This window comes from Carassius gibelio, chromosome A4 (assembly GCF_023724105.1).
Source record: "Carassius gibelio isolate Cgi1373 ecotype wild population from Czech Republic chromosome A4, carGib1.2-hapl.c, whole genome shotgun sequence".
NCBI classification, from domain to species: domain Eukaryota; kingdom Metazoa; phylum Chordata; class Actinopteri; order Cypriniformes; family Cyprinidae; genus Carassius; species Carassius gibelio.
This window is the reverse complement of record NC_068374.1, coordinates 1,351,305-1,361,415: the sequence shown is the minus strand read 5'-3', so window position 1 is coordinate 1,361,415 and position 10,111 is coordinate 1,351,305.

Sequence of the window (10,111 nt, the reverse complement as noted above, 5' to 3'; positions counted from 1 at the left end):
TCATCGGATGCACTGAGATGATGAAAAGTTCAGCGGCTCCAATGGGACAAACAAGCCTTTTCATCTCAACACCAGTCAACAGGCTGTGTCTCATTCATTTGCTCAACTGACCTCGTCACCCGCTTTGAGCAGTAAATATCTCACTCATGTTCTCCAGTGAACCCCTGATTTCGGTCAGTTGATGGAAAGGGTCATGTGTAAAGCTCTCTACAAGCTCTGAGGATGTTCAGAGACCATGTCACCTTTGGTTCTGTAGTAGAGTCAATCAATCAACAGGATCGGTTCTGGAAACAGACAGACCAAAGTCTCTTTATTCAGCTCGTGTCAGCTCAGTTTAGGGGTGTGTGATCTTGACAAACAAAGATTATTATAAAAAAACAAATTCTCGATTAACGATAATTAAATAAAAAGGTGTTTTGTGCTGGCCTGACATGGATAAATACAATACACTATAATATAGCCTATTTCAGTGCTGTATGACAAATTAATAGAGAGGAGTTTCACAAAATGGTTGTTTTTCAGCCAAGAAGAGAGCAATGTTTGTACAAGCAAACAAAATGCTGTAGGCATCATTTACTCCAGCAGATCTCTACTGCTCTGTGTCTGACAGAAGCTTCTGTTTGTGCTTGCTGCAGTGTCCATCTCTCTTAAGCCCCTTTCACACTGCGATTCCAGAAAACACACGGGTAATGTGTCCCGGCAATTGTTCCCGGGTCGCTAGATTTTACACTTCCACACTACCAGTGATGACCCGGAATATGTGCGTGCGTTCATACACAACCCATAAGATCCCGTAAAGACACGTGACTTTAATCAGGGACTGAACCCGGCAATGTTACTAGGTCCCCGGCCTGGGATCAATCCCAGAATCAATCCTGGGACGTATTTGCTTTCACACAGAAGGCGACCCGGCAATATTCAGGGTCTAATGTGCAGTGTGAAAGGGGCTTGTGTTCATCATATGTATATTTTGGTTCCAATAAGAAAGGCTGGGCAAAAAATTTTACTCAATATTTTTGGTTCTTTGTGCAAAAATAAATAAATAAATAATAAATACAAAGAATATATTATTCTTGTAGCTTTGTAACATTACATTTGAACCACTTATGTCACACGGACTACTTCATTGATCATCCAGTTTACTGGGCCTTGATCGTGGGAGGGTCAGAGAGCTCTCGAATTTCATCAAATATATCTTAACTTGTGTGAAACACTGTATTTGAATCATCAACCAAACAAAGATTTTTATTATTCATTTGGCAGACGCGTAGACAGTTTTTAATCTGAATCAGATTGTATCATTTCAAAATTTGAAGCAAAAACAGAATGGTCTGACTTCAGATTTGTGGAACTATAGCACATAAAACAGGGATCTCCTGTCCTGCAGACTTCAGTTGCAACTCTGCTCCAACACACCTGTCTGTAATTACCAAGTAGCCCAGAACACCTTTGCTGTGTCCGAAACCGCTCCCTATCCACTATATAGTCAATCAATCAATCAATCACCTTTATTTATATAGCGCTTTAAACAAAATACATTGCGTCAAAGCACTGAACAACATTCATTTGGAAAACAGTGTCTCAGTAATGCAAAATGATAGTTAAAGGCAGTTCATCATTGAATTCAGTGATGTCATCTCTGTTCAGTTAAATAGTGTCTGTGCATTTATTTGCAATCAAGTCAATGATATCGCTGTAGATGAAGTGACCCCAACTAAGCAAGCCAGAGGCGACAGCGGTAAGGAACCGAAACTCCATCGGTGACAGAATGGAGAAAAAAACCTTGGGAGAAACCAGGCTCAGTTGGGGTCAGTTCTCCTCTGACCAGACGAAACCAGTAGTTCAATTCCAGACTGCAGCAAAGTCAGATTGTGCAGAAGAATCATCTGTTTCCTGTGGTCTTGTCCTGGTGCTCCTCTGAGACAAGGTCTTTACAGGGGATCTGTATCTGGGCTCTAGTTGTCCTGGTCTCCGCTGTCTTTCAGGGATGTAGAGGTCCTTTCTAGGTGCTGATCCACCATCTGGTCTGGATACGTACTGGATCCGGGTGACTGCAGTGACCCTCTGATCTGGAAAAATACTGCATCTGTGACTATAGTGCACTATATGGGGTGTCAGCCATTTTGTAGTGCTGTCTGAATTCTGAGTGAACTGCTTCATTCCCTACATTTGTCCACTACTTTTTACCCAAAATTCATTCTGATTTCGAGTGTACAACCGATGTACTCTCGCTGAATCACTATTTCCCACAATCCAATGCGGAGTAGTGTCGAGCTGGAAGCGACAGCGGGATCGAGTGAGTTTGAATGGAGATGAAGTTTACATCTTTATTATTTCTGTTTTAACGTTTTTCCTACATTATTTATATTAAAATATGTTATGTAGGCAATAATTCAGTTTAATATTTGACTAATTTTATTGGTGGCATCGTTGTTAACTTACAAAAATGATGATAATTTGGTGAATAATTTTCATTTTTCTGTTAATAACAGGTAGTGTATTCCGATGTAAAATTAACAGTCGCCTGAGGACGATCAACAACCATCTTATCTGAGCTCAAAACGCTGCTTGAGCAAGTGTCAAGACACTAAAAGTAATAAATACATAATTAGGAACGTTTATTTGTGTTTATTTGTGTTCTCAGTACGTTATTTTAATAGCAATTAAGGATTATGAACATAAAAGCATTACAAAATAATAATTTTATACCATCGATGAAACCACAAAGCTGACGCGGGAGGTATGTATAACTGCAATATAAAGTAATTTTGAGTATTATTGCTATTAGTATTATTTTCTAAAATTAGGTACATGTAATATAAAAGTACACATGGCAATGTTTTTGCAACAGCTCCAAGTCTCACGCGCAGTGTAGGCTATACGTCACTGTCCGAATCCGTTCACTTATTTATTTGTTCACTCCTTCCTGATATAGTGAACTGTGAACAGCACTTGATTAGCTGCTTCGGGTGTGTTTGATTGGGCTTGGAGATGAAATCTGTAGGATGTAGATCTTCATGAGCAGAGATGGAGACCACTGACATAAAACATATCTGCAGGAAACAAAAACAGCACATGGGCTGATGAAGACAGATCCACTCTCTGCCAGCACACACCAGTTTCCTTGGGTACCACTGTAAACAAAACAGAGCTGCTTACAATGTTAATGTGCAGAATAAATAGGGTTGCCAACCATTCGGTTTAATACAGAATACCCATTTTTAGGTATCAAAGAAACATTCTGTATGAAAGCTATACGGAAGACAGTTTGTCCCGTATTTAAAGGGTTAGTTCACCCAATAATACAAATGATGTCATTAATAACTTACCTTCATGTCGTTCAAAACCTGTGAGACTTCCGTTTATCTTTGGAACACAGTTTAAGATATTTATCCCGAGAGCTCTCAGTCCCTCCATTGAAGCTGTGTGTACGGTATACTGTCCATGTCCAGAAAGGTAAGAAAAACATCATCAAAGTAGTCCATGTGACATCAGAGGGTTAGTTAGAATTTTTTGAAGCATCGAAAATACATTTTGGTCCAAAAATAGCAAAAACTACGACTTTATTCAGCATTGTCTTCTCTTCCGTGTCTTTCACGAGTTCATACCTACGTATTCAAGTTCAAGTTCAAGTCTGCTTTATTGTCAATTTCCACATGTACAGTACATACATACAGAGAATCGAGAATATATTAATACATTAAGGTTATGCGTATTTGGCGTGCTGTCCGGGTGGAGGGCTCCGAGCTCAGGATGTGCTCGAACCCAGAGTACTCCCCCCGGTTGTGGTAGTAGATGGATCTATAAGTGAGGAGAAATGGGGTGGAGGAGGGATGCTGAAAACTGTCAATGAACAGAGGTAGGTTCTGCTGTTATTTATACCTTATCATGAGATGATTACTGATTGGTCTCCACTTGTGTTAATCAGGTTAATGAACTGCGACTGCTCCTCCCGAACTTTCTCAATTTTGTGAGAGAGAGTTCAAAACAAAGCAGTTTCTGATATCTGGTTCGCGAACGAATCATTCGATCTAACCGGATCTTTTTGAACCAGTTCACCAAATCGAACTGAATTGTTTTAAACGGTTCGCGTCTCCAATACGCATTAATCCACAAATGACTTTGTTAACTGTTAACTTTTTTAATGTGGCTGACACTTCCTCTGAGTTCAAACAAACCAGTATCCCGGAGTAATTCATTGACTCAAACAGTACACTGACTGAACTGCTGTGAAGAGAGAACTGAAGATGAACACAGATCCAAGCCAGATAACGAACAAAAGACTGACTCGTTCACGAGTGAAGAACCGGTTGCATTGGTTTTCGGATCACCAGTAGTTCTTTCGGACAGTTCGATTCAATAAATTAGTTGAAGAAAATGGTTCACCAGTTCTTTTGCGCTCGATGTAATGGCGTCATTGGCGATGATTGCCCTTGATTCAAGCCTTCGGTTTACCCGCGCTCACAACACTGGAACAGAATAGGTTCAGAATCAATCACCAGTTCTTTAATCACAAGTTCTGTAGTCGTTGAAGTGACGTCTTGGGAAACCCGTGTTTGGGCGTTGGCTGAAGATGGAGTTGTGTGGCTGGTTGAAGTTGAACGTGCAGACGAGGTCAGAAGGCGTTACAAAACTTAACTCAGAACATGAAACTCTCAAACGGAAAAGGAAAGAAATAAAGTTTGACGAGACTAAGTTGTGTTTCTCCTCATAGTGGCTAAGTAGCAGCAGGCGTGCAGACTGAAACACGCTGGAACCTCGCTCAAAGAACTGTGATGACAAACAGCACGGCTTAAAGCTAAAGCTAGGTAGCAAAGCTAAAAGCAGACATGACTAATAGCAGAAGCATAGCTAGAGACTAAAACTAAGATTTTATGGTGTCCTAAGTGTTTAAACTGGCCTGTTGGCCACACCTCAGATGTTGTCTTGACCAATCAGATATTGTCTTGGCTCGGGAGTATCATAAATCATATGTTTATCTTACCAAGCATGTGGTCTGAATTTTCCCACTCTTGCAGGGTCTCATTTTGGACATGATTCAATATGATATATTTGACAAATAAAAGATTGTCTGGGCTATCTCAAGCAAGCAGATTCGATTACATCGATACTAGACATGACTATGTATCCTTAAGCTATCCCATAGTTATTAAAAGACATACACAATAAGTGATTATAACATTATAGTCAAATGTGTGGGTTACACATAAATGAATATGGAGTTAAGCGATGGACTGATATTCATTTAGAAGTCATTTTGGAGTTCATTTTGGTCCACATATATGTACAAAAGACAGTTTCTTTGCCATTCTCTTGACAAATATTTCTGTGGAGACCAGAGGTTCAAAGCCCTTCCCCTTAGGAATTTCAGTCTGGTTCTGCTGGGTGGGGGAAGTCAATGGAACTTGTGTAGTACTCTCATGGGTTTTCATGTGATGTCCAGCGTTGCATTTCAATTACGAACAACAAATTTGACAATCTCTTCTGCGAATTGAAATTTTAAATAATTGTTCTAGTGGTGTTAATGTTGAAAGCTGTTCTGTGAACAAGTTGGTTGGTCATCTTGCTTGGGACTTGTGGCACTAGAACTGATTTATGACTTCCTGAGGAATTTGGCTCGTGTTTCAAACACAGCCCTGATTGACTCTTTAATTTGTCTGGTTCGAGTCATTTCTGTTACAATGAATCATGATAAAATTCGAATTGGCTCTAAACATTCATGTTCAAAATTATTCAACCCCCTTTGTGCAGAATCTTTTATTCTTTAAAATCTCCACTAAAAGTGTTTAGAAGCTTCTGTCACCTCTCTACTACAGTTTTGACCCATTCCACACCTGAAAAAGCTTTCAGATCACTGATAATCTTTGGTTTTCACATTCACCACTGCTTTCTTCAAATTTAACCAGATATTTGCAATGAGAATTAAGCCTGGAGACTGAACAGGTCACTCAAGAACATTCTGTGACTGATCCCTGAACCAAGCAGAAGTAGATTTGGATGTGTACTCTGGGATGACTGGCCTGCAGGAAAGTCCATTGATCATCAGCTTCAGTTTCTGCACCAAAGGCATCACAATTCTTGTCAAAATGGCCTGACACTTCAAAGAATCCATGATGTCCTTCATACAGTCATGATTTCCACTTCCTTCTACAGTAAAGAAACCCCATAACAGGACTGATCCACCTCCAAGTTTGAGGATGGAGATGGTGTTCTTCTGCTTATGAGTTATGCCTGTTTTTGCAGCAGACATACCGCTGATCCATGGGTCCAAAAAGTTCCAGTTTGGTCACATCACTCCATATAACATTCCTCCAGAGCTCCACAAGTCTACACAAATGTATTTTATCAAGTTTAAGTTGTCCTTTGTTCTTCTGGTATTCTACAAGATGTCTCAACATAAAGGCAATACATGTCTATTGATCTTCTTACACATTGCTTTGAAATGGTTTTCCTTCTTTCATCGGGTCATCTTGCAAGTCTTTGGCTGTACATTGCAGGTTTTTCTCAGTTGCTCTGATTTAACATTTTATGATATGGAGCTATTTCTTCCACAATCTCAAAGATTTTCTGGTAAAACACACTTTAAGCTAAGGAATAAGGCTGAGAGCTGTGTCTCTAGGAACTTTCAATGTCTTGGAAATCTTCATATAGCCTTAGCCTTGTAGCAGAAATGAGTCGAACCAGACAAATTAAAGAGTCGATCAGGGCTGTGTTTGAAACACGAGCCGATTTCTTCAGGAAGTCATAAATCAGTTATAGTCCCACAAGTCCCAAACAAGATGACCAACCAACTTGTTCCCAGAACAGTTTTCAACATTAACACCACTAGAACAATGATTTACAATTTCAATTCGCAGAAGATAAATTTGGTGTCAAATTTGTTGTTCGTAATGGAAATGCAACGCTGGACATCACATGTAAACCCATGAGAGTTAAACACTTCCATTGACTTCCCCCACCCAGCAGAACCAGACTGAAATTCCTAAGGGAGGGGGGGGGCTTTGAACCTCTGGTCTCCACAGAAATATATATATTGTGACATGCGTCCCGAGCGCTCGTCAGCGTCGCCCTGGCAACACAGTGGAGTCACCGGCACTAGCTCATCACGGGCTGAGCGGCCGCACCTGCAGCTCGTCAAGCGGCACCTACTTAAGCAGAGGAGGAAAGCAGTGTGGTGAGGAATGTCTCCCAACGAAGACACTAACCCTTACCTCCTCTGTTTCAGAGAGCAGCGTGTGACCGTCAGCCCCACCAAGGAGAGCACAGCACGGGATCCACCACTCAGGATACAGAGAGCACGAGGGACTTGGAGCACCACGGAGAGCACCGCCTTCACTCAGAGCACAATTCATTTAATAAATCCACCCTTCGGGGACTTTCTCTGTCCATCGGTTGTCGTGTAGTTCCTCACCCCGCCACACTGGTGGAGAATGCGGGCAAGGTGGAGCCTAGACAGCGCAGTTGGGAAACATCTGGTGACGTCACTCCCTCTCGCTTGCAAATGTTCGTGAGAACCCCGACTGGGACGGAGGAAAACCGGGGACAGCCTCCCAGCCACAAAAGGGTAAGTGACTTCTGTTATCTGCATTTTGCCCTGTGGTTGGTTGAGGCTGTCACTAAAACTCGGTTTCTCTGTCCCTGTTCCGGCGCGCTGCGAGAGGGAGGACCGCCCGGAGAGGAATCCCCGCCCACTCCGACCGTTTGGAGTCTGGTTGAGGATGGTAGCACTCCCGTGTGGGTGGCGCCCTGGGGACGGGGATGTCGCTTGGGAGGGGGGATGTGACGAGTCAGCTGCCTCCTCCCTGATTGTCACCGGCACCCCGTCCTAAATCGCGGCCCTTCACCAGGCTCCCGACTGGAGTGGGTGTGTGAGAGGAGGGGCGCTGGACGAGTCAGGGCTGGCAGCGTGTGATGGGGCACACCTGGAGGAAGTGGAGCCTCATTACCGCCGCTGTTTAAAAGCCCAACGCGCCTCTCCTCAGGAGACCGGTCTCTTCCCCGTGCATGCACACTGGTGTCCTCGTGGGTCCAGGAAGGGTGTGTTGAGGGACTCCCGCGCCACAAGAGACGTGAGCAGCCGGACCCGCGATCCGGAGGAGAACCGCACCCGTTTACACGGCCGACGGGCCAGGATGCCGGGCGTCCATCCCCTACCAGCGCCGCGGCCGACGAGAGAGATGCGGCCGCTAGAGGAAGCCGCCGCCCCTCGCGCCCCGGACCGAGGAGGGGAGCGCGTGCGGCCGCCGGACTCCGCCCCTTACCTGGACCCTTCCTCCATGAACACTGCCCGACCCACACGAACCCCGCAGCACAACGAGGACACCAGATCCCCTGTTATTTTGGACACTTTCCCCCTTTGGCCACTTTTATTCCCTTTGTTTTATGATTTCTGTTAATAAAAGCCTCTCCGAGGCCTGACGCCACGCCCACTGTGTCTGTCTTGTGCTCCTCCCGTGACAATATATATAATTTTTTTTTATTTGCACATTTTTATTGCACAATGGCAGAAGATTTAACTGTTCATGAGGTAGATTGTCTATAGCCCATATAAAGGCATATACACTGCTGTTCAAAAGTCTGGGATCAGTAAGTTTCTTCTGCTCATCAAAGCTGCATTTATTTAAGATGGCGGCACGTGCGTTCACACGCAGCGGCTTCTCTCTGTCCCGACAGAATAGTGTTTTCCTGTTTTTTGTCTTGTGAGTCGCAGTGTTTTTATATGTCGTTTTCGCATCTACCTGTCTGTAAGCGCAAATACAGTCGCAAGTTTCTGCTCGATGTCGGCAGAACTGCATTTTTACAGTTAAACTCCATGCACGCGGAACAGGTGCGGGATCGCGGTCTGCTACGCGGTCCTTCACCATCACCGACCCCCCACTACTGCATCTTGCCCGCAGCGGAGGCGCCACAAGTGGTGTGAGAGGAAGCAGAAGAGGGGTAAGTGCGGAGGTATCCGGGCTAGGCTAACGGCTAACCCACACAAGCCATCTGTCCCCACCATCGTACTGGCTAACGTACGCTCGTTGGACAATAAATTGGATTACACTCGTTTACTACGTTCAACTCAGAGACTGTTGTGTTTTTGTGTTCACGGAAACATGGCTCAGCAACAGTGTTCCAGATGGCGCTATTCAGCTCGACCAGCTGACGTGCTATAGAGCGGACAGAGCTCTCGTCGCGGCAGGAAAAACCTGTGGCGGCGGGCTTTGTGTTTACATCAATGACGCGTGGTGCCATTCTATCTACCGAGGGGATATACTGCTATACTGCTCATTTCGGTGTACATTCCCCCGTTCAACATCATCAGCAACAGGAACGACGCACTTAATGAACTGTACCAGCACATCAGTGAGCAACAGACAGCACACCCCGATGTTTTTCTCATCATAACTGGGGATTTCAACAATGCTGACAGAAAGAATGTGTTTCCAAAAATTAACCAACACATTACTTTCCAACACGAGGTAATAACATTTTGGACTTTGTTTACACCACACAGAGAGGAGCTTACAAGGCCCTCCCCCTCCCCCACCTCTGAGCTTCAGACCACATCACTGTCATGCTAATGCTTGCATATAGACCACTCATTAAAGTTGCCAAACCAGTTCACAAACAGATTAAAGTGTGGCCAGAAGGATCATCAGATGTTCTTCAGGACTGCTTCAACACAACTGACTGGGACATGTTTAAACAGGCTGCCACATGAAATAACACCACTGACCTCCAGGAGTACTCAGAGACTGTCACTGCCTACTGGTTTTGTCTGGTCAGAGGATATGTCAGCAGCTCCGGGATGAGCTTTGAAGAACCAAATGATCCAAGATCATGCTAAATCGTCAACAATCAAATCCAGCTAACTGAGTTAGCGACGTACGAAGACGTCGCTAACTCAGTTCGCTTCTTTTCAACCAGAACTGATACTCAAAATATGTCTGCTACCACCGCTACTTTATTACAAGAGTATCGTACTGATCCAGGGACAATAATTTAAAATAATAATCATTAAAAAAATATTTACAAATAATATAAAAATGTTGTGTAGTCCATAACAGCCTACTAGACAGCAAGTTTTACTCACTGAAATATTTATTTGTCATAAAATGATTACTTC